The 24,197-nt window shown below is 44.2% G+C and overlaps 1 long non-coding RNA gene across 3 annotated transcripts in view; it reads left to right on the forward strand.

The window, feature by feature from the left end:
* The window catches only part of LOC132666511 (uncharacterized), a 91,320-nt gene that overhangs the window by 60,397 nt on the left and 6,726 nt on the right, over positions 1 to 24,197 (forward strand). Inside the window, exon 3 of one of the 3 annotated variants that reach the window (XR_014137741.1) lies at positions 12,559 to 13,111. The exons of the other annotated variants lie outside the window; for them this stretch is intronic. This is a non-coding gene — a long non-coding RNA (uncharacterized LOC132666511). Of the gene's footprint in view, positions 1 to 12,558; positions 13,112 to 24,197 lie in introns of those variants that run through there. 3 annotated transcript variants of the gene reach the window in all.

Here is a 24,197-nt window from a genome sequence, read left to right on the forward strand (position 1 = left end):
AATTCTGCAGATAACTAGGAAATCTGAGAGGAGGGTGTTGATTTACACACTTAACAGATTGCGTTATAGAATCCAATCCATACTCAAGACTGAGTGAGGAACCTCTGCCCAAAAGAATTTAATGGAACTTTGCTCAACTGCCAGGAAGCCAGCCAGAGGGGAGATTTCCCATTGCCTTCCCCAGGGGGCTGAGCCATCCCAGAGGGAGGGGCCACCCTTCTGCTGGCCATGGGAGGAGACCAGACAGTGTTTCCAAAAGGAAATATGGTGGCACCTGGATAGCTCAGTTGGTTAAGCATCCAACTTTGGCGCAGCTCATGATCTCGTGGTTTGTAGGTTCGAGCCCCGTGTCAGGCTCCGTGCTGACAGCTCAGAGCCTGGAACCTGCTTCGGGTTCTGTGTCTCCCTCTCACTCTCTCTGCCCCTCCCCCACGCACATTCTGTCTCTCTCTCCTTCAAAAATAAATAAACATTAAAAAAATGTTTAAAAAAGGAAATATGAACAGCCTTCCCAGGAACGATGAGACTATGTTACATTGCAATCCTAAAATTGGAATTGTCGACAAAATGGCCGGAGGAAAACATCCAGTCCTGCAAACACTGAATCCCCCAGACAGACCTTGACAGGAGGACATTGGGCAGATGCTGTCCATGTCCCACAGGAGTCCCAGATGGAACATCTTCTTCCCATGGGTCTTAATTTTGTAGTTAGTTTGCCTTCCTGCACACTTTTGTTTGTTTGTTCTGTTTTAGTCATGATCGGGTTGAAAATGTTAAAGAAGGCAGACTCAGAGAGAGGCACAATATTTCAGCAATGAACCCTGCACATACAGATGATCAACTTTACTCAGAGCTCATTAAATGAGTAAAATATGTACATATTTTCTGTACTGCTTTTTCTCAATAGAGAAACTACTTTCCCCTAGAAAAGGAGCCATAAGTGGGGCATACATCCCACAGGAACCGTGGGTCTCTCTTGTGGCAGTGAAAGTACCTGTGTGGCATGGGTGGGACCATCTGAACAGAGGGTCTTCTGATGCCCTCCCCTGGGAGCCTCCTTCTGTTCCTCAACTACTCTCCGTGTTCTGTTGCTAAACAGAAGAATGGTGGTCTTTTTTTGATCCACAGACAGATTGAAGTTAGAGATGGAACTTGCTTAGTTTTAACCCCCACGCTCCATATTTATTATGAATTTGTCGCTGACATTTTTCTCTCTTGATATCTACTCTGTGATGCTGTTTGATCTGGCACAAAATTACGCAGGTATTTTACATTAGCATTTCATGGTGATCAAAACCCTTTCTTGTGACTTTCAGGCTCCCTGATGCTCAAACAAGGCTCAAAATCAGACCCTGGGGGCATCTCATACAGTGGTTTGCTTCTCTGTCTGTGAGGGCAGGGGCTGTGCCTCATTAAAATCTGTATTCTCAGGGCACCTGGCTAGCTCAGTTAAGTGTCTGACTCTTGGTTTCGGCTCAGGTCATGATCTCATAGTTCGTGGGTTCGATCCCCATGTCGTGCTCTGTGCTGGCAGCACGGAGCCTGCTTGGGATTCTCTCTCTCCTCCTCTCTCTGCCCTCCTGTGTGTACTCTCTTTCTGTCAAAAATAAGTAAATAAAGTTAAAAATTAAAATCTGTATTCTCTCCATATCAGCTGGCTCATAGGGAGCATCCAGTTAAGGCATGTTGAATCAATGAATTATCATCTGTGAGCCTGAAGCAAGCATGGTTTGACTTTGCAATTAATCGTGATGGGGTGTCATCAAATCGCAGTGACTTTGCTAATTAGGCCCATCCAGGTGTTAGTCAAGAGGGAGGCAGAATCATGTTCCAGTCTGGGGACTTCACAGGAAAGGAGACGACATTTCCAGTGTGGTACTGATTCTGGTTTTCTCTGTGGTGCATCTGGGAGGACACCTTCTCACTATGACCAGAGGAGAAAAGTCTATCCCTGCTTCTTCCCATAGAAAACTTTTATAAGAATCCAGGAAAAGATCTAGTGATGGGAGAAGGTGGCCACAGAGCCAGGAAAACGGCTGGTCCCCTAGAGTCTCTTGTTCTTTGATGCCCACAAGCATGAAAAGAAATACCTAGTCTGAAGCTGGACAGGGGATTCCTCATTCTTAAGTGTTAGTGAGGAGCCAATCTGTTCCAGAGAAATAGGAAGCAACGCATCCTGATACTAGTGATCCTTGGCCAGTTGTGTGGGAGGCTATGAAGGCTTTCCAATTAAAGTTCCTTCGTGTCTTTCTCAGAGCTGTATGGTTTACACAATAATAAGTACAACTATTTTTCTCTCAACAGGAAGAACTATTCCCGGGAAGAGTTGATTTTCCCTTCTGAAATCTCTAGACCTCTGAATCCTTTTTTGAGTTTGGAGATTGGGGTGGCTGTGTCCTAGGACAGTAGTGCTCAGGGCTGCCCAGGGAGCTTTTAATGATCCCAGACCCCTGGCTGGACCCAGGCCAATTTCTCTGAAGTCTTTGGACTCAAGCATCAGTATATTCTTTTAAAGATTTTATTTATTTATTTATTTATTTATTTATTTATTTATTTATTTATAAGATTTTTAAAAAACTTTTTAAGTGTTTATTTTCAAGAGAGAGAGAGACAGAGACAGAGACAGAGTATGAGCAGAGGAAGCACAGAGAGAGGGAGACACAGAATCTGAAGCAGGCTCCAGGTTCTGAGCTGTCAGCACAGAGCCTGTTGCAGGGCATGAGCTCAGGGATTGCGAGATCATGACCTGATCTGAAGTTGGATACTTAACCAACTGAGCCACCCAAGCCCCCTTTAAAGATTTGAATTTTAAATAATCTCTGCACCCAACGTAGGGCTTGAACCCACAACCCTGAGATCAAGAGTCGTAGGTTCTACCCACTGAGCCAGCCAGGCGCCCCAGGCACCAGTATTTTTTAAAGTCCTTCAAGGAGTTCTAACATGGAGCCAATGCTGAGAACCACCACTTAGAGTCTACTACAGCCCTCACATGTAAAGGTTTTGGTGAAAAGAAAAATAAGGCCAAAGATTTCTTTTAATTGGAAAAAGTATATATTTTTTCACATTCTCGTATCTCAAAAGCTACCAAAGGGATTTTTCCCCCCCTCAACTTTCCATTAATAAAAAACAAAACAAATTTATACTGAAACAATGATGAGAAAATTCAGCCAAAAGTAGAATTTTCCAGAAAGTTATGGGCAAGTGAATAAAAAAAAACAAAGACTGTCATTGAAAAAAATGCTTTTACAGGAATTTCCTTTTAAATCTGCTTGCAATCAATGTCTCATTTCAAAGATGGATAAACAGCATTTGCCAAAAAGTCCCACCTCTGGCTATTGCTAAGAGGCTCAGTGTCAGGTGATGGAAATGCCCACGGCAGAGTTAACTCAGTCTGACTCAATGCGGGTTTTAAAGAAGAAATTAACAAATTTTTTTTGACAGTAAGAGCACAAGTGGGTAACAAAATGACTGGAGGCTATATGACTATATGAGTTGAAAAGAATTATCTGAACAGCTAGGAATGATGGCTCATCTTGCAAGCACAACTTTCTGAAGACTGTATCAACTCTATCTTTTGGTGACAGAAGAAATGTGTCTCCAGTTGGTTACATGCTAGTACTCTGAAGGCGAAAAAAGGGGGGCACATGATCTGAGTTGTGGACCCTGCCCAAGCGCATCAAGTCCTGGTTCATCTTTTGCTTTACTTTAATCTGGCACAAAACATTGACCTCACTGATGTTTTTATTTTTTTATTTTTTTATTTTTGAGAGACAGAGAGTGAGAGAGAGAGAGAGAGAACCTGGGGGAGGGACAGATAAAGAGAGGGGGACAGAAGATCCAAGGCAGGCTCTGCGCTGACAGCAGAGAGCCCCATGTAGGGCTCAGACTCACAAACCTCAAGATCATGACCTGAGCTGAAGTCAGACCCTCAACCAACTGAGCTGCCCAGTCTCGCCCGAGCTCACTGATTTTTAGGCAAAAGCTTCCCAGTGGCTCCAGCAGAAACTCCTCAGGCTGGCATGCAAGCTGCTCTATAATGGGGTCACACCTTGCCTTTCCATCACTGTACCCCAGGGTGCCTTTTAGTGGGCTGGTGTTCCTAAAACCTTCCTAGTGAAGAGACTTGGTGACAAATGAGAGCCCAAGTCTCCCAAACTCTTGTGAGTTTTGCTTTTCTACCGTTGCCGGCCTTATCCTATAGGCTGAGCTCTCTGTTAAGCATCATCCAGACCTTATCAAATAAGCTGCTACCACAAACTGGAGAGGTAGGAATTATTGCCACCCCCAACCCCCCACCCCCCACTTTTATCTAAAGTAACTACTGTTGTCTCCTCCTTCAGATACCAGGGTTTGCTGTCTTAATAAAAATAATACCTTTTCACTCTTTTTTTAAAAATTTTTTTTAATTAATTAATTTATTTTTGAGAGGGAGAAAGAGTGCAAGCAGGAGAGGGGCGGAACAGAGGACCCGAAGCGGGCTCTGCACTGACCGCCAAGAGCCCAATGTGGGGCTTCAACTCAGGAACCGTGAGATTACGATCTGAGCTGAAGTTGATGCTTAACCAACTGAGCCACCCAGGTGCCCCTACCTTTTCACTCTTAAAACATCTAGTAAAGTTGAGGTGCAGGTTGGTGCTTTGTCCCTGGGTCATGTTGGTTTCTTGGGATACTTTTGACTGAGCACGTCTGTAAGGGAATTGGAGCAAAGCAACTCAGGACTTGGCCATGCTGGAATTGCCCCTAATGAATGGAGGAGAGGGACATTCTTTGTTTGGTATCTCTGTCACATGGCTGGGTCATGGCAGGGGCAGTGCTCATGATGGAGGCGAGGAAGGGACAGTCAGATGCAAAGTCTCATTCAGCCCTCCTGTCACATGGCTGGTGTTCTGTGCCTGTGACTGGTGCTCTTGTGCCTCTGGACCTTCATTCCTCTTGCCCCTCTGCTGGAATGTCCTTTATGCACCTCTCTAAAGGCCCAGTCCTGCCCCTTCCTGCAAGGCTAGCTTAGATGCTACCCACTCCCCACCCCCACATCCTCGCTTGTTTCTCCCAACTTGAGATAAACTGCCCGTCGTGTGTTGAATTATGTCCCCTAAACAGATACGTCTAAGTTCTAACTCCCTGTACCTGTGGCAATGTCCTTGTCTAGAAATGGTCTTTGCAAATGTAGTTAAGGGAAGGATTCTGAGATGAGCTCATCTTGGGTTTGGGTGGACCCTACCTCCAGTGAAGGGGGTCCTTATAAGAGATAGAAGACAGACACAGAGGGGAGGCCACATGAAGACGAGGTAGAGGTTGAACTGATGTGTTTACAAACCAAGAACACCAAGATTGCCAGCAACCACGGGAAGTTAGGAGAGGACCTGGAACAGATTCTCCCTCAGAGCCTCCAGAGGGAGTCAACCCTGCCGACCCTTCAGTTTTGCCCTTCTGGCCTCCAGAATGGTGACAGAATAAGTATCTATCAGTCAGCCGTCCAGCTCTGTGGTGATTTGTTTCCCATGGCCCCAGGAAATGAATATACTTCCTGTCTCTGGACTCTCCTATCATTCCATCTGATCTTCTCCTGAGACCCATCAATTCTGACCCCACATTTTATCTTCTCACATACACGTCTGCCTTCTCCTACCAGATCTGTCTGGACCACCCTTCAGGTCTCCTGTGATGCCTTCTGGCAGGCTGCATTTGATGATAGCATTTGCAGGGTGCTGCGGGGGAGGGTTGGAGAACAGACCAGGTCATGCTCCAACAGTGACTGGAGCAGCTCCGGGGAAGGCTTGGACTCTGGAGGCCACTCTTCCCTTCCAGGTGGGGGCCGGCCCAACCCTGAGGCCTTTTTGTCATTTCAGGACTTTGGGGTGACCTCCGCCAACCTCTCTGGCACATTCCAGGCGGCACTGGGTGAGGGGCTCCTGCCTCTGTGTTTCCCATTAAAATTATTATTATTATTTGATTATTCTCATTATTAAAGTGCATGCCTGGATCACTATTTGAATGATTTCTTCAAGGCCTGTCTTCACCAGAATTGCAGCCTGCTAAGGTCAGAGGCCATACCTTATTTTCCTTTGAATTTCCTCAGCCCAGTACTGATGACGTATTGATGTGCAGTGAGTATCATTTAAAGCTCTTAAGGATTTGGTCCCCAGCTAGCTTTTCAGGATCATTTTGTCTTATCTGTTCATTCTGACTGTCCCCCACCCCGCCCCCAGCCTTCCTAGTACAATCCAGTGAAGCCACTCTCTTAGTTAAGCATTAAAATGTTCCCCGCTTGGCCTCTCAAATTCACATGTTGAAGCCCTAGCCCCCAGGACCTCAGATTGTGGCTTTTTGCAGAAAGAATGCATTTACAGGGGTAATCAAGTTAAAGTGAGGTTGTCAGGATGGGCCCCAATACAATATGACTGGTGTCCTTATAAAAAGGGGAAATTCCTGGGGCACCTTGGTGGCTCAGTCGGTTGAGCATCCGGCTCTTGATTTCGGCTCAGGTCATGATCTCAATGGCGTAGAATCGAGCTCTGCATCAGGCTCCACACCGAATGTGGAGCCTGCTTGGGATTCTCTCTCTCTCTCTCTCTCTCTCTCTCAATCTCCCCCCATCTGCCCTTCTTCCCTGCTTGTGCACTCTAAATTAAAAAAAAATTAAAAATAAAAAAATAGGGGGAAATTCAGGCACAGAGACGCACCTAGAGGGAAGGCGATGTGACGACAAAGTGGGGAGACAGCCATCTACAAACCAGGGAGAGAGGCCTGGAACAGGTCTGCAGCCTTCCAAAGGACCTAGCTCTGCCAAAACCTTGATCTTGGACTTGGAACCTCCAGAATTGTGAGACAATTAGTCTCTGTTGTTTGAGCCATGCCGACTGTGACCCATTGTTATGGCAGCCCTAGTTGGTCCTCCTTCTCAGGGCACCCAGCCTCTCCCTCGATCCTTTGCATATGCCGTTCCCCTTTACCTGGAATGTCCTCCCATTATTGGTGTACAAAGCTCAACTTCTGTTCTATGTGGCAGACTGTGCTAGGAGGCTTACAAGCATTACCTCATTTAATTCTCCCAGCAACACCGTATCTGGAAGTTCCCTTTTTGAGAGAGAGACAGATAGAGCAAGAGCTGGGGAGGGGCAGAGAGAGAGGGAGACACAGAATTTGAAACAGACTCCAGGCTCTGAGCTGTCAGCACAGAGCCCAACGCAGGCCTCGAATTCACAAACTGTGAGATCATGACCTGACCCAAAGTTGGACGCTTAACTGACTGAGCTACCCAGGCGCCCCAGAAGTTCCTTTAAAAATAAAAAAAAAGTTTTTTTAAGTTCATGTATTTATTTTTGAGAGAAAGAGTGAGCACCCAACCATGGGAGGGGCAAAGAGAAGGAGAAAAAGAATCTCAAACAGGTTCCACACCATCAGTGCAGAGCTCGACACGGGGCTTGAACTCATGAGATTATGACCTAAGCCAAGATCAAGAGTCGGACACTTAACTGACTGAACCACCCAAGGGCCCCTGGAAGTTGCTTTTCATAAAAAGAAGTGTTGCATCTGCTGGTTGGCCTATACTGACATTATAGTTGGAATTCATCCCAGTGAGTCAAAAAAGCGCGGCTACATAATTTCCTGGTATCCCAGTGACTACACTGAAGGCACGGGTCAAAAGGCACAGCCATCCTTGGGTTCCATGTCCTGGCCCAGCTTGACACGGGGGGAATCTCTTGGTCACCTGATTGATATTGGATGTGGTGGCACTTCCAACATTAGTAAGACAGAGCATTTTTTTGTGACTTAGAGGAAGCCATTCTGGAAACTAAAAATCTGTGACGCCCTGCTTGAAAGACTCTTACCTCACATGACACCAGGGCATCTGTGTCAGAAGGGAAGTGAATGATGTATAGTATGTCAAGGACTCAGAATGGTGTCGAGCACGTAGCAAGTACTGTATACCTTAACTGCTGGCTGTTACGGGTACCATTCTAAGACTTCCTTGCCAGGGGAATGTGTCACAAATGTTAATTTGGGCTCCTCCCTTGTGCATGCAAGCTGATCCTATGAAGTTCATAAGGATAAAATATAAACTTTATCTAGAGTATTGCAGCAAGTGAGGGAAGGTGACACAATATTAGCCATTTCCTGCCAAGCCCCAAATCTGTGGCTACAGCCTCGCAGGACCTACTTCCCATGTAATGATGCTCAGCAAACATCTCAGTTCTTGTGCGCAACTCTAAACTTTTCAAGTAGAAGTTGAACCTCTTCATGGCTGCCAAGGGAACCCTCTCCTTGGCCCCTTTTTTTGCAGGTGTGTGTATCTGCTGTACACCACAAAACTCTTCTCTACACTTTGCCATTAAGTGGTTTGCCAGAACAGTTTGAAGCAAGTAGGAAAGTTGTTGGAAATTTTCCAGTCACCCCTAAGAGACTGAGATCAGAAACTATGATGGATGGTTCTAATATTACCATTCATCTTGGCAGTGAAGCCCATCTTTGCTGATCTGGATTTTCCCCTGCACACACACACACAAAATAATAATAATTAGTAGCCGTCATCCATATCCCTATCTGGAATTTTACTTAAGCTGCTTTATTTCTCAATCCTCAAAACTATGTGTGGCAGCAACTCATTTATTTCCTCTCAATATTCTATACAGCAGATATAGTTGCTTCCTTAACAGTTGAGGAAACTAAAACTCAGAAATATGGGAGAATTTGTCCCTGGAAAATAGGCAAGTGTAGACAGATCTAGAACTCCAATGTAGGTCTTCTTGGTCTCATACTCTAGACCATTTGCAAATCCCCACAGAGTTTCTCAGCCTGGGAGAACTGGAGTCAGGGTGGACCATCTAGACAGGGAGGGACAAGACTGATGAAGTTCACTGAGAGGGTCCCCTATACCTGGTCTCCAGATGGGTGCAATTCCTTAGTCAGAGTCTCTGTTTCTAGCTAAGGCATGTTTACGAAAGGTGACCATCAGACCTTAAGGACCTTATGTTGGCAACACAAGAGCACTGCCCATGTGGGTCCCTATCTCAGATGGCTCCTGGCAGCCAACCAAGAGCACAGGTGAATATGGACAGGGCACAGAGATTAGGAGGCTTCACAGAAATCACCAGAAAGGAGCAGGAAGATTCAACTCCATTCAACACATATTTTTTGATTGCTGTTATGTGCCAGACTCTGGGCCAACAGCAAGTTCTGGGCTGGAGCTACCTGTTTCTGGGTGGGGTGGAGATGGACAGAGACCTAGTGCTGTGGATGGGTTATGAAGGTCAGTGGGGCAAAGCATGATGTCAAGGTCATAATGGACCTATATTTACGTTGCCTTCTGTTCCACACTGAAGGAACAAGTACTGCCCTTTCTGAAGTTTTTATCCCTTTGATACAGCTGACATGGACAACCATTCCCAAAGCAAAGAAGGATAATTATAACAATGCTTATGTGCATATATGTATATAACAGAGCAGACCCTTCCCTGTCAATTGTCGATTCATGGGAGGACATTTTCACATTTTCATGTTTGTTGTAACAGTCGTGACTCAATTAAAGGGCCAGGGTCTTCCTGAGTATCTTAATGTTGTACACCTACAGTTGAACTTAGCAGCACTCATGGAAACTCGGTGATACAAGGGTTAAAGGTCAGCATGAAGAGGAGAGCGTTTCCTCCACCAGTAATGTGGTCACTGGTTTTGTCTTTGTCCTGATCTACCTCTTTGTCCTAGGAGACTACCCCCAAGGCAGAGAGATGCAGCTTCTGTTTGAATCCTTGTAGCTCCTGGAATTCCTGGGTAAAAGACAATGAGAATTTGGTTTGTATTCTCCATTTGACTCTGAAGTACAGTGGAAATGCTCCAAGTTGAGCGAGTCCTCTCATGAGACCCCTGAGCAGCCTCAATTTAGAAGCTTAGTCCTCTTGTCTTCTTTTCTATCCATATCTGTCATTTGATTAACCATCTATTCAGTATCCAGACAGTGTTTGGAAAGAAAGGACAAGCACTAGCAAACATTTCTGGATCTGTAAATGTGAGGCATGTGAGGAAGGAGCCATCAGTAGGTATGATTTTACACGACACTCACTGACACAGATGATTTGAGATTTCCTCCAGATCCCCCAGTTCCAAGTGGAGAATGGACTTGTAGTTTAGATTTGGCATAGTGCCAGGGATATGGCATCCTTAATAGAGCTGAGTGGGGACCATCCCCACCCAGCTCCCGTCTTATGCAATGACATACTCAGTGGCCAAGTGGTTTTTTTTTTTAAGTTTATTTATTTATTTTGCTGCAGGGGGTTGGGGGGAAGGCAGAGAGAGAGAGGAAGAGAGAGAGAATCTTAAGCAGTCTCCACACTGTCAGCAGAGTCCGACATGGGGCTTGAAGCCACAAAGTTTGAGATCATGGCCTGAGCCAAAATCAAGAGGTGGATGCTTAACCAAATAAGCCACCCAGGCAGCCCAAGATATGGTCTTGTAAATACAGAGAGAGGAAAGTGAGAGGAAAGAAATGGTGTTAGAATTAGTCTTTTTAAATTCTCTCTCTCTTTTTTAGTGTTGTTTTTTTTTTAAAGTAGGCTTCATGCCCAATGTAGGGCTTGAACCTATTACCTTGAGATTGAGAGTCACATGCTCTACTGACTGAGCCAACCAGATGCCCCTCCAAGTGTTTTGATAATAAAAGCAGTAATAATAAATGAAGGTTATTGCCTTCTCCATTACTTTTTTTGAAAGCACCAAGAGTCAGCAAAAGGACATTTCCTCCCAGCTCATATTTAGGAGACTCCCAGCTTTGTTTTAGGTATAAATAAAAAGCATAATGTGATAGATCAAAAGAAAAGCAGAAGGCCAGGCAGAGAGTAAGCACTTAATAACGAAAAGAAAAACTTACGGAAGAATCGGAACTTATCAGACACTTTGAAGGATGAATAAAGACTCATGAGTACACAAGACTGTTGAAACATTCCTTCTTGACAAGGACAAACTTATAAGTTTCCCCTTCAATCTTAGCGGCTACCATCATGTACCAAAACATAATTATTGTGAAGCTGAGAAGAAACAAATTCTGAATGTGTAGGAAATAGTCATCCTAGAAGTAAGATACTTCTTGGCTTCTGAAGTCTTCTCAAACTCTTTTTCTGTGAAGCTCGTAACTGGGATTCAACAGAACTGTGGGAAGGGGATAGTAGTGGCTTTGGCTGGGGGTGAAAGAGCAGAGTGCCAGGGGTGAGGGTGGTCCTCCCCGCCCCTGATTTAGGACAGAAGGATCGCTCCATCTAGAGGAGAGCAGACCTGAGCTGAGTAAGAGGAATGGACTGAATAGTGAGTGCAAAACAAGGGACCCATAAATATCATTTAGCCTCAGCATATTTTCAAAATATTTCAACCATCCCCAAAGCACATGGAAGCTCTAATACATAACAGTGGACTTCGATGATGCTGGGGCATCTGGAAGGCTTGGTTGGTGGGGAGGGAGAGGTTGAGGGCAGAAGAGAGGGCAGGCACAGGTCATCTTTGCAATTCTTCCACGTTTCCAAAGATTAGCAGAAGGGATTCCGCTGGCCATCTGCAAAAAGTCCAGTTATTCTGCAGGGCAGGCTGACCTGCCATCTGAAATATATGAATTTGTAACAACACTTTTCTGCTTGAAATAATAGATAAGAACTACCATTGCATTGGGTTTTCCCCTCTCACGCTGCCACCAGGGCACCTCAGGTTATTTGGACTGCAGAGATCCAGGACAAATGGCCAGTGGCATCCCCAGTTTAAGCACCAAGGAAGAAGTTGCCATACATTTTTCTATGGTTCTTATCATTGGAAATTTTCTCCCTTCAAAGATGGCGCCCTTGCCGTGTGATCACAGACTGTTTCTTTGGAAGTAAACAGACATCTAAGTCTTCCTCCTAAACTTATTCTTGTGAGAGCTGGAGTGCATCAAGGACTCAGACTTTGCTAGAACTTGATCTTCAGTGCCTTTTCCCGAGCACATTTTTGTTTCCAAGGGAGCTGTATTTTGTCACATGTGGCCTGTCAAGAGCAGTAAATGATGCTGGGTATTTTTAAAGTTTATTTATTTATTTTGAGAGAGAGAGAGAGAGAGAGACAGCATGCAAGCTGGGGGAGGGGAAGAGAGAGAGAGAGAGATTGAGATAGAGAATCCCAGGCAGGCTCTGTAGTGTCAGCATGGAGCCTGACATGGGGCTTGATCGCACAAACCGTGAGATCTGGCCTGTCATGACCTGAGCCGAAATCAAGAGATGGACACTCAACCGACTGAGCCACCCAGGCGCCACAGTGCTGGGTGTTTCTAAACGCAGACTCCTGAGACAATCCCATCCTCCCACAATTTGAAAAATTTTTAAATATGCTCTTGGTTCTCAACAGCTGCTCTCCCTTCTTCTACTCCCTCCTGTTCCCACTCCCAGGCAAGCCTGCTGTGTTTTATGATCTTCATGACAGGCTTTTACCCACCACCTTCTCAAGGGAGCAGCAGGCTGGGTTACTTTCTGTTTGTTTGTGTTATTTTGGTTTGTCTCTAGGTGGCTGTGCAAACTACAAGCCAAATACACAGTTCTCCCTTTTTTACAGACTCAGTTGATGGCAAGACAAAAGGACACTTCAACCCAGAAAGATGTGGTGCTTTTTACTCATGTGAAGAAGAAAGAAAATCAAGAAATGGCCAATGTTTGGGGTGCCTGGGTGGCTCAGTCGGTTGAGTGATTCTTGATTTTGGCTCAGGCCATGATCCCAGGATTGTAAGATCGAGCCCCATGTTGGACTCTGTGCTGAGCATGGAGCCTGCTTAAGATTCTCTCCTCCCCCCCCCCCACCCCGTGCCCTCCCCTGCTCACACTCTCGTGCTCTCTCTCTGTCTCTCTCAATCTCGAAAATAAAAAAATAAATGGTCACTGTCACTGGTTTTTCTCCTGGGAAATGAGGTGGGGTGTTTATTTTTCCCTGCCCAAATCCTTTCTTGGCTTATGTTTTGGACTTTTTTTTTTTTTATATTTGTTAAGATAGAAGGTGAAATCATAAGCCATGAAATAGCGACGGGGTGCCAGAGACAACACAGTAGACTGTCTCCTTGTTCTCTAGCTATGCTTCACCTGTGGTCATTAAAACATGACCTCCAGTGGGAGGAACTTGATGGGCTAGTGCAGGAGGGGAAGACACAGAATGGGGCCTTTCCTGGGGACAGGGTTTCATGTGATGTGCGGCGTGGGGAAGCTTGTCTGAAGGACCTGACATCTTGCCTCACTCAGACAGGGTTATGAAACAGAGTTGACTCAATATGATGTGTTAGATCTTCAGCTGATACGCAGCCTAGAGCACCAGGAAAGATGCTCTCACATGTGCATGGAAAGTACTGCATTGCTATTCTAGGGAGATGCTCCTTTGTGCAAAGGGGGATGTCCTTTCTCGGCTGGGAGAAGATGGCAACTGAATGGCTATGCTGTCTGGGAATAGGTTAAGAAATCCAGGAGGCCACGCTGGCAGTCCCTCTGGCTAGGGAGATATAATTAAAAGGCTGGATTATCTGCAAGCTTTCCCTTGGTGAGGCTGATTAAACAACTGTGGAATGCCTACACAGCTGGGAAGAAAAATAGGTAAAAGTGAATTGGATTTACTTTCCTCAGCTAATGGATGTGACCTTGCTAGTTCATTGGATTTCATCAAACAGTGATGAAAAAAGAGAATTCTGCGTTAGACAGTACTCCTGGGTCAAGAATCCCACAATTATACCTGATAATACACTTCTAGAATTTTTGCTTCCTGTTGCCCGCAATTTAAGCTCTTGTAGGAAGTTTCACTTTATAAGGGAAGAATGCTTTCCCAGGGAACCCAACAGTGAGTGATTCCTTCTAATTGGCAATTGAGACATCCAGCTGACAAGTTGGGGCTCCTCATGCCTCTGAACCAAAAGGTAAGGAAGAGAATTATCTGTGAAATAATAGAAGCTGTGTATCTTGGTCTCTGCCCCCAGTTCCTGGCATAGAGCTCCTAAAATACTTATAATTTCCTAAGAGGTAAGAGCATTTAGGAGCATCTTTTGTTCTAACATTTGGTCTTTGATCCTGGTTCCTGGCACAGAGCTTCTAAATCCCTTGGAATTTGTTAGGTGATTGGAGTGTCTTTTGTCCTAATAAAGTGACTTTTGGTAGGCTCCTGAATAGCTTCAAGTTGGAGGCTGATCACCAGAAAGACCGAGGCACAATTAGAAACATGGAGCTTTTAGGGGCGCCTGGGTGGCTCAGTCAGTTAAGCATCAGACTTCAGCTCAGGTCATGATCTCGTGGTTCATGAGTTCAAGCCCCACATCAGGCTCTGTGCTGACGGCTCAGATTCTGAGCTGCTTCAGATTCTGTGTCTCCTTCTCTCTCTTCCCTTCCCCCACTCGTACTCGCTCTCTCTCTCTCAAAAATAAACATTAAAAAAAAAAAAAAAAGAAAGATGGGACTTTTAGTCCCAACTCTCATCCTGTGGGAAGAGGAGAGGGGCCAGAGACTGAGTTAAAGATTGATCATGCCTATGTGATGGAGCCTCCATAAAAATCTCAAAAGCATGGGGTTTGGAGAGTTTACAGGTTGGTGAACACCTCCACATGCTGGGAGGTGGTGCACCCCAACACCATGGAGACAGAAACTCCTGCGCTCGGTACCCTTCTGGACTTTGCCCTATGTGCCTCTTTATCTGGGTGTTTATTTGTATCGTTTATCATATCCTTTGTTATATAATAAGCCAGTGAATGTAAGTAAATGTTTCCCTGAGTTCTGAGCTGTTCTAGGAAATGATTGAACTTGAGGAAATGGGTGGTTGGAACCCTGATTTTTAGCACTGGTGACAACCTGGTCCTGGAACTGGCATCTGAAGTGAGGGCAGTCTTGTGGGACTGAGCCCTGAACCTGTGGAGTCTGCACTAACTCCAATTAGTGTCCAAATGAATTGAATTGTAGGATACCCTGCTGGTGTCTCAGAGAATTACTGGGTGTGTGGGAAAAATCCACACATCTGATGTCAGAAGTCTTGTGTGGTAGCAGTGTGAGAGTCAAGGAGAAACACTGTTTTTCCAGCCATGACCCCACAGACTGTGGTAGGTCATCCAACCACCAAGTGGAAATTTGGTTGTTTCAGCACTACAAGGGCAGGGAGGTCTATGTCTGGAATGAGAGGATTTTCTGGGTTGTCCCTTAGTACTTCCATGTCCAATGGAAAACTATAGCAACCAGAGAAGAGGAGGACCACTGAGGATTCTGACCCCTTTGGAACAAAGGGTTGAGTCACTGTGTCAGAGAACTTCAAAAAGCTGAAGACTTGGTTGAGGACAAAGGAAGCACAGAATGGATCATGGAGGAAAGGAGTTACACAAATTAACCAGTTAGAGAGGAAGACTGTAGAAACCAGGCATATTTCCTCAAATGCTCTCTCTGTGTGTGCATCAGTGTGTGCATATATATTCACATAGCTCTTCTCTCTTTACAACAGTGAACACATCGTTGGAGGCTAACCTACAATTTAGTCTTTAGGTAATGCAACATTTGGTTGGGAATGTGATTGAATTTGAGGAATAATTACCCACGTTTTCTTTGCATCTCTAAGCTTTGCTTCTTTTTTTCCCCCTCCCCTCCTGCCTTTATTGAATTGATCACATTTTCTTTTACCTCCTCATATCCCCCTCTAATTGTTTGGAAAGCATACATTCTATTTTTATTATTTATGAGGTCATCCACAATTTTTGACATGCGTACTTGACCTTACATTTTCTAGAGGTGATTTATGTTTCTGTCTTCTTGAACAGGAATGATTTAGCTTCTTTCTGAACTCTTCCATCTTTTATGGTATCGGCATCTATTATATGAACTCCCCACTGATTTCAAGCAACACTCAATTAGCCCTTATTAGTATCGGTACCAGTCAGTAATGACTTAGATTCTGTAGGGCATTTTACCAATTTATTTGGCTGCCCTTGTTTTGGGGATCTTCATCTTTCCTTTTGGATTCAATTTCCTTCTTGACGAAGTACACCTCTTAGTGATTTTTTTCAGCAAGACTCTGGGCACTCAACTCTCTTTGTCTATGTATGTCTAAAATTGTCTTTAGCTTTAAAATTTTAACTTTGAATGATAATTTAGCTAAAATTTAGATTTCTGTAATGACAATTGTTTCCCCCTGAGTATCTAAAAGATATTATTCATGGCCTCTGGCATCTACTTTGGCTTCTTAGAAATCCACTTGTAGTTTATTATTCCTTTGTAGCTCATCTGTTTTGTTTTCCTTTAGGTAACTTTAAGATTTTCCTCTTTACCTTGGATATTCTGCAGTTTTATTACCATGTGCCTACATGCTTTTATTTATACGGCTCTAGATTCAGTCTACTTGCATAATATGAAGACATGTTTTTCCTCCCTTTGAGAAAAATTCAGCTCTTATCTCTTGAATATTGTTTCTCTATCTTATTCTAGAACTTTGGTTAGACATATATTGGCCTTTTCATTCTACCCTATGTCTTTTATATCTCACACTTTATCTTTCTGAACTACATTTTAGGTGATTTCCTTAGTTCTATATTCTAGTTTGCTACTCTTCTCTTCAACTGTATATAACTTACTATTAGTTTTTTAATGTTTATTTATTTTTGAGAGAGAAAGAGAGAGGCAGAGAGAGAGGGAGACACAGAATCCGAAGCAGGCTCCAGGCTCTGAGCTGTCAGCAGAGAGCCGAAATAGGGCTTGAACCCATGGAACCATGAGATTATGACCTGAGCTGAAGTCAGATGCCCAACCAACTGAGCCACCCATGTACCCCTAACTTACTATTAAACCCACCTATTGAGACTTAATTTCCATGTTTTTTGTTTAATTTGTATAGTTTCTATTTGAGTTTTAGGGGAGGGATCAATTTATCTTTTTCCCCCTGCACTATTTCGTTACTATATATTTCTTTTTTTTTATCCCTAAATGTTTTAAATGTATTTAAAATCTCTTCAGATTGATTTGTTATCTCTGGTTTTGATGAACAAATGTTACCATTTATTGTGTTTGCTAACTGCCCATTTTGGTAATTTGTTTCCTAATGTGATTTGGATTCTGAACTCATTTTTAGGAAGGGCTGTTTTCAATGGGATGCTGTTGCTTATGGGAATATTCTTATGGAGCAGTTCAGTATTTCATACAAGCCCCTAGTAAAGCATCTACAGGTATCTTTAACCAGATGCCTCATCTGGCTTCTCATCAACCAGAATGGAGTCACATGTCTGTATGTCTGTTCCTGAGCCAATCAATTGCAAGGAGGAAAGAATACTTTTAGGCCAATCAAGTTCACCCCAATTCAGCTGAGAGTTGTTCAGCTTCCTCTTAGGAATGCAGGCAGCTGAGAAGGAGTGGATACCTAAGAAAAATCAGGGTTCTATTAGAAAGAAAAATGGGAGGGGCACCTAGGTGGCTCAGTTGTTAAGAGTCCAACTTGAGCTGAACACATGGTCTCACGGTTCATGGGTTCGAGCCCTGCATTGGGCTCTGTGCTATCAGCACAGAGCCTGGAGCCTGCTTCAGATCCTGTGTCTCCCTCTCTCTCTGCCCCTCCCCTACTTGTGCTCTGTCTCTCTCTGTCTCTCAAAATTAAATAAAGGTTAACAAAAGTAAAAAAAAAAAAAGGAAAGAAGAAATAGGATATGTACACTCACACTGTAACACTCCTAGAGATTTCAGATTTGCAGAGACGCTTAGGAGTTAATTCAGTAGAGAAATTCTTCAACAGTTGTGGAAGGAGAGGGGAAAAAAAGAATAATTAAAAAAAAAAAAACAAACCCAAATACTCATAGAACATACTTTGGTCGACTGTCATTTACTATATTCTCCAGAAATGCCTCACATTTTCATGAAAAGCAACTTTCCACTGTGTGCCTTTGTCTTTTTTCCCTTCTATTTACAGGAAAAAAAACACAAGTATGACAGCCATTTGACAAAGAAAATGTAAATAAAATGATCTCTAAATTTCAGATCTGACAAAACAAAAATGTAGCATTAACAATATTTTGAATTAATCTGTGAGGACACTGTGATCCTTTGAAGGGTTCAAAGTCATTTGAAGAAAGGAAAAGCCATATTCACATTTTGATGGAGAGCTTTGCCTGGCCCTCGGTCACACGCATAGTAGTTAAGTAACATTATAGGGAACAGAGTGTCTGGCTCCTGGTTCCAGCACCCTGCCCAGCCACACAACTTTGACACCAGGTCTTTACCAGAAGCAACCAAGGTGGGGCCAAAGCTCTGTGAGGTTTTGCTAACACTGATCTGTCTTCCTCTGTTCAGTCAACATTTGATGAATGCCTACTACGTGTCAGGAATTAGACTAGGTGGTGACAGGCTAAGGAATGAATGAAGTTTCTGCCTTCCTTGGAGCTGACTGGAGGACAAAATACTATGTCAGACTTTATTTTTAAACCTATGGATATTTGAATTCCTCATTACTCACAGAGATATGTGCCACTTTATTAAAAAGTAACAGTAATACTAATCATAGTGGTAGGTGCTAAAATACCCCAAATTCGACATTGTGGATATCTAGATCCTCCATTTGCTTATGTGACTTCTTCCTGCCATTCACTCATTCATCTATTCAACTGATGTTAGACGAGGTGGCAGAGAAGACCTCTCTGCAAAGGTAACAGTGGAACATGAGAGTAAGTGGTGGAGGTTGGCTGAGGCAAGGAGAATATTCCAGAGAACGGAAGCAGCATATGCAAAGAACCTGAGATGGGGAAGAGTGTATTCCCTTCTTGCCTGAAAGCCACCAGGGAGCCACGCTCCCATGCTCCCCAGCTCCCTCTGGCGTTCCCCTCCTCCCCTTGGGCTTTCTCCTTAGTCTTCCCCTTGGTTGTGCCCTATCTCCCCTTATTACTTTCTCCTCTTATCCTTTCTTGTGTTCCCTCACCTCACATCTCTCCTATCTTATCATTTCATCCTTGAACTTTAAGTCTGCCTGGAAACTGGTTGTTTTCTGGCCATAATGTAATTGTTTAAACTGAAATCTATTGAGTCTGTGAACATGCTTGGAATCGTTGCTGGTCTTCCTGTAAACCCACATTTAGACACCATATTGTAAACTTGTCATGATCTCATATATAAACCCTGTGAGGAAATCAGCATTCGTTCATCATGTCAAAGTTTGCATGGTGCCTTTATGCATGTTACCTCATGTAACTCCAGCCCTAACTTGTCAAGGAGGTGTTCTCATGAGAAGACCAAGGTTGTAAGGACTTTGCTGAAATCTAAAGGTTAATAAATAGTGGAGGTGAGTCTGAAACCCAGGACTTCTGACTCCAAATCACTTCTTTGTCTTTTCTATAAATCATACCATTGCCCTGAATAAAGATTGAAGGTTTTATTTTAATAACTACAGGACATCTTACACAAGGCTTACATTGAATAGGGTTCAGGGTGTCAGTTGATTTTTGAGATTGAAACTCTTTAATTTAGATCAACTATCCTTCAAGATGGCATGGACAGAACAGATGAAACAACTCATTTTTATCTCCCTTCTTCCCATAGAACTAGGGTCATACTTATTTGTTCAAGTGGATTTTTGTTCAACTGATTTTCTGGATTTTCTAGATCAGGAGTTGACATACGTTTTCTGTAAAAGGCCAGATAGATATTGGCTTTGTGTAACTGCTCAACTCTGCCATTGTAGCGTGAAAGCAGCTATAGAGAGTGTGTGAATAAGTGAATGGGGCTCTGTTTCAATAAAACTTTATTTATAAAAACAAGCAGCTGACTGAATTTGGCGCCCAGGGAGTCATTTGCTAACCCTTGTTTCAGATAAATGATCCCTAAACAAGAAGATGTTTGTTTCTCATTCTCATTTCTCATAAAATGCCCAGAGGCAGGCAGTTCCCAGTTGGTATGGCAGCTCTCTTCTGGGAAGTCCTATGGGTCCAGTGGCCCTTCCAGCTCACCACTCACCATCCCTCATCCTTAGATCTGAGATGACAACATCCAATTCCAGGTAGTAGGATGGGAGACAGAGGAGATGAGAGAAGGGCACATGCTGACTGACTCTTAAGGAAAGTTCCCAGAAGCTGTTGCATGACACTTCCTCTTTCATTCTGTTGGCTGGAGTTAATGGCCACTGGTTGAGTTGCAAGAAAGTCTGGGAAATGAGATTTTTATTCTGGGGGGCCATGTGCCTAATTTAGAATCAATTACTGTGAAAGTAAGTGAGATGGGATATTGGGAGAATTTGTCCCTGCCACATATCCCTTCCTTTGTTCTGTAGCTGAATTTCCTTTGGGTGATTGCTAATATAATATTAAATAGCGAGCACCCTTTTCTTTTGTCTACAATAGGAATGCTGCTGATGTTTCACTTTTAAGTATGATTATAGCAGATTTCTGGTAGAGATCCTTTATCAATTTAAAGAAATTTTATTCTGTTTTTGGCTTGCTTATTTATTTATTTATTTATTTATTTAGACAGAGAGAGCCAGTGGGGAAGGGGCAGAGAGAGAGAGAGGGAGAGAGAGAATTCCAAGCAGGCTCCACCCTGTCAGCATGGTGGCTTGCTGATTTTTTTAAAATTTATTTTTAATGTTTATTTTTGAGAGAGAGAGACTGAGTGCGAGCAGGGGTGGGCAGAGAGAGAGGGAGACAGAGAATCTGAAGCAGGCTCCAGGCTCCGCGAGCTGTCAGCACAGAGCCCGAATCAGGGCTTGAACTCACAAGGTGTGAGATCATGACCTGAGCTGAAGTCAGACACTCAACTGACTGAGCCACCCAGAAGCCCCACTGATTATTTTTAAATCAGGATTGAATAAGCCTTATGATCTTCTGATGAGACAGGTCTGGCCAGCCTCATCTTTATATGGTTCATAAGAATGAATTCAAGGCCATCTGAACGGAAAAGTGTCAGATTCCTCACGTAGCTGAGCGGGGCTTTCTCAGTTCTCCAGGGAAGACTCGCCATGCTGCCTGTGCTTCAACCTGTGATTTTACCTTGGGGAAAACCAAAGATGCCTTTATATGGAATCGCCTTTCTGGTTCTCTGCAGAGTGTCTGCTCTGTCAGACTTGTTTGTGGCTGGTGTATTATGACGATTCTCCATCCTCCTGTCCTGTAAACTGTAAAATAGTTTAGTGAGCATTTGCCCTGGGTATCCTTCTTCCTGTTTGTATAGGCTTGTCTCAGCAGATGTTGGGGGAGTTTACTGTTTCCTGTAAGGATAAACCCTAATCGCAGATTGCTTATTGGAATCAGAGTCCTCTCTATGTTTAAAAAAAAAAAACCTCCCAAATCTCTGGTAGAGAGTCTACTGGAAACACCCGTTAGAACAGCTTCTTCCCCTCGGACTTAATCAACTTTCTGTTTGTATGTAGCCTGGGCCTAATTCACCTGCCTTCTCCTCACTACTTTGAAGAAATCTTGGATTTGTTTTTTTCTAGACTGATGGTACCTACTTGTCCCTTCCTAAAGAAACTGCTATGGTCTGGTCTTCATGCCAGGTCCTTCCTGTGGGAGGGAGTCCTGTGTCTGGCATGCCCAACCAGCTCTGTCCCGTTCGATGTTCACATCCAGGCAGAATATTCCCTTTGTCTTTTGTCTGCCACAAAGCACATATCACCATCAATTCAAGCCAGACGAGCCACACCACATGTGTATTCACCACATCTCTTCTTTATTAACATAGTGACCAGCTGTGTGTGCGACTGAGCATATTCTGTGAGCCTGTGTCCTGTAGCAGTCACAGCTGACCCTCAGGAGGCATGTATCACAAGAAAGAAATACACTTTCATGGTCCTAAGCCACAGGGATATTTGAGTTGTTTGTTTCCTACAGCATAACTTAGCCTATCCTGACTGACACAAAGACTTAAAGAGATTCTTTATTGCAAGACTTCTTAGCCCTTTAAATAATGTTGTGTCGTATGAATGTCCAAGATGGAGATGATGAGATGTACTGGTTTCCCAGTCTTAAATCCCAGCACCTTCTTAACTGAAGCATCTACTGAGGCTTGGACTGCTGTTCCAAAAAAGACAAGTGGATATATCGTTGTTCATGTTTGCCCAATTAGGTCACATGTCTCAGGCTATGAGTCTGGAGTTCTTTCTTGTCCAGCAAGAGAGTGGATGCAGAATTGAATATGAGAGAGAGGCTAATGTCTGGGAGGAGACAAGAGCCCTGAACAGGGGTTTCATTTCTGTATTTGTTGAGCCCTCAAGATCTTACACACATGGTGAACATGAAGAAAACAAGATATTACCCATGTGGTGAACATGAAGAAAACAATCAGATAGTAATCATTAACTTATGTGTGTAAGAAGCAAAGGGTTTAGGGGGCAAGTGGAGTTTGTGATCAGAGTGCAATAGTATATTGGCGTCAGATGGAAAGTAATTTCCTGCGGGTGATACAACAAGTTACTTGTGATCCCATTACAATATCTTGCTAGCTTACCTTGGACACTTTCACCCCATGGTGGTGGCTTCCCGTCCTAAGCTTTTTCCTAATCCATTTATGTAAGTAGAACCTATTTCCCCACAGTCACAATCCCCTCAGTGTACCCCCCCCCCCCCCCCAGGGACCAGCACATGTCTGGCACAGGGTTAAGTTCAACAAAAGCTTGTTGGTAATAAAAAAAACATGAATCCATCCCTGTCACCTCCATGACTACCCATGTGAACAATTTATTTATTTATTTGCAATATCAGTTTCCTGTTTTGGGAATTGAGTTAAGTGCTTTATGCCTCCTGCTTAAGTCAAATGAGATCCTGTCTAGCCAGTGGAATGATCACTGACCTCTCTGGGTGCTTCTTCTGGGGCAGCACTTGGGAGGCAGAGAGTTGTGTGAGAAGCTGATTTCCAGAAGAGCTGAGGAAGGCAAATGAGTAGGATTCTAATGTTAAAGCTGGGCAGGAATCACTGTGCATCAGAGATCCAGTTTTAAGGCCCATGCTAAAAGGTCTTCAAAATAGGATAATGGCAATCACTCCTTAAGAGATGTGGCTGTTAGGGGGAAATGGTGCAGCCATTTTTTTTTTTCCTCTCAAACAAATGGGACCATTCTTTTCTCAAAAGCCATCGCAAGAGAAATTCCTGTGTTCAGGAGAGAAGGGAGCAGAGTTGGTGGAAAACATTTTGGCCTCTAGTTAATGTCAATGCCAGAACATCAGGGGAGCCGTCAGAAGCTGCTGGGGTCTGTGATTTCCGCTGTCTCTGAGCTTTAAGAGAAGCAGCACCTGAGTAATAGCACCACGGCCCACTCCGTGGCAGGTGGGAGGACAGGAAAAGTCAAACCACAGAGTGGGCTTCTTAGCTGCTGGAGCAGTGGCCTCTCTGTCCTTACCCTTGAGGGGGCTCGGGAGGCCCGGGGGAGGAAGGCAGGCTGGGTGTGAATGTGAAGGTCCTGTCGTGGTTTCCGTGGTAAACCATGGGTTTTCCAGACCCCCAGATTTCAGGGCCTACCCCACAGTGGCCGCCCACCCTCCTACCCCGCTGATCCAGCACAGGTCTCTCTACCCAAGCCCATCTCCACAGAGGAAGGGGGCATTCAGCCTCTTCTCACAGAAAAGGGAAAGCACTTCTCAAACAGGATTTTGATTTGTGAGCGATGAAGGAAACACAAATAAAACTAGAGCATCATGGATCCAGGCATTTGTTTTCAAGCTGGTATTTATTGGGGACGTTTATTGTACCTGGCACTGTGATAAACATTTTCCAGTCATTTCCTCTGCAAGCCTTCCCACCATGACTGTGCGGCCCCTCTGCTGCCCTTCACCTTCTACACAAGAAGAGACTGGCGTCCCCCATGGCAGAGATGGGACTCCATTCAGGTCCAGTTGAGCCCCCAGCTTCTGCCCTTTGCCACGCTGCTGCCCTGTATGGCCATTTTGAAACATTCCGGCTGAAATGGTGATTCCATGGGAACTAAATTCCCTTACTGGGTCAGCATTTCTCTACTTTTCCAAAGAAATTTTGTCAATCTCCTGCTCAGTGGGAGTCCAAAGTGAATGAGTTTCACCCAGCCCAGGAGGCGTCTCCATTCAGTGCAGTTACCGGGGACAGGGGACTTCCTGGTGGAGGTGTCAGCAAGGGTGAAGGCCCAGAAATGGGAGAGCACAGGATGTTTTGGAAACTGTAAGCATTCCTGTGCACACGTTGGAGGGTGGGGTAGAGGGCTGGAGGTGTGTGTCAGACCAGAGAGAAGTGTCCTAGATGCCATACAAAGTTGGTGGGCCT

This window comes from Panthera onca, chromosome B2 (genome assembly GCF_046562875.1).
Source record: "Panthera onca isolate mPanOnc1 chromosome B2, mPanOnc1 haplotype 2, whole genome shotgun sequence".
Taxonomy (NCBI): Eukaryota; Metazoa; Chordata; class Mammalia; order Carnivora; family Felidae; genus Panthera; species Panthera onca.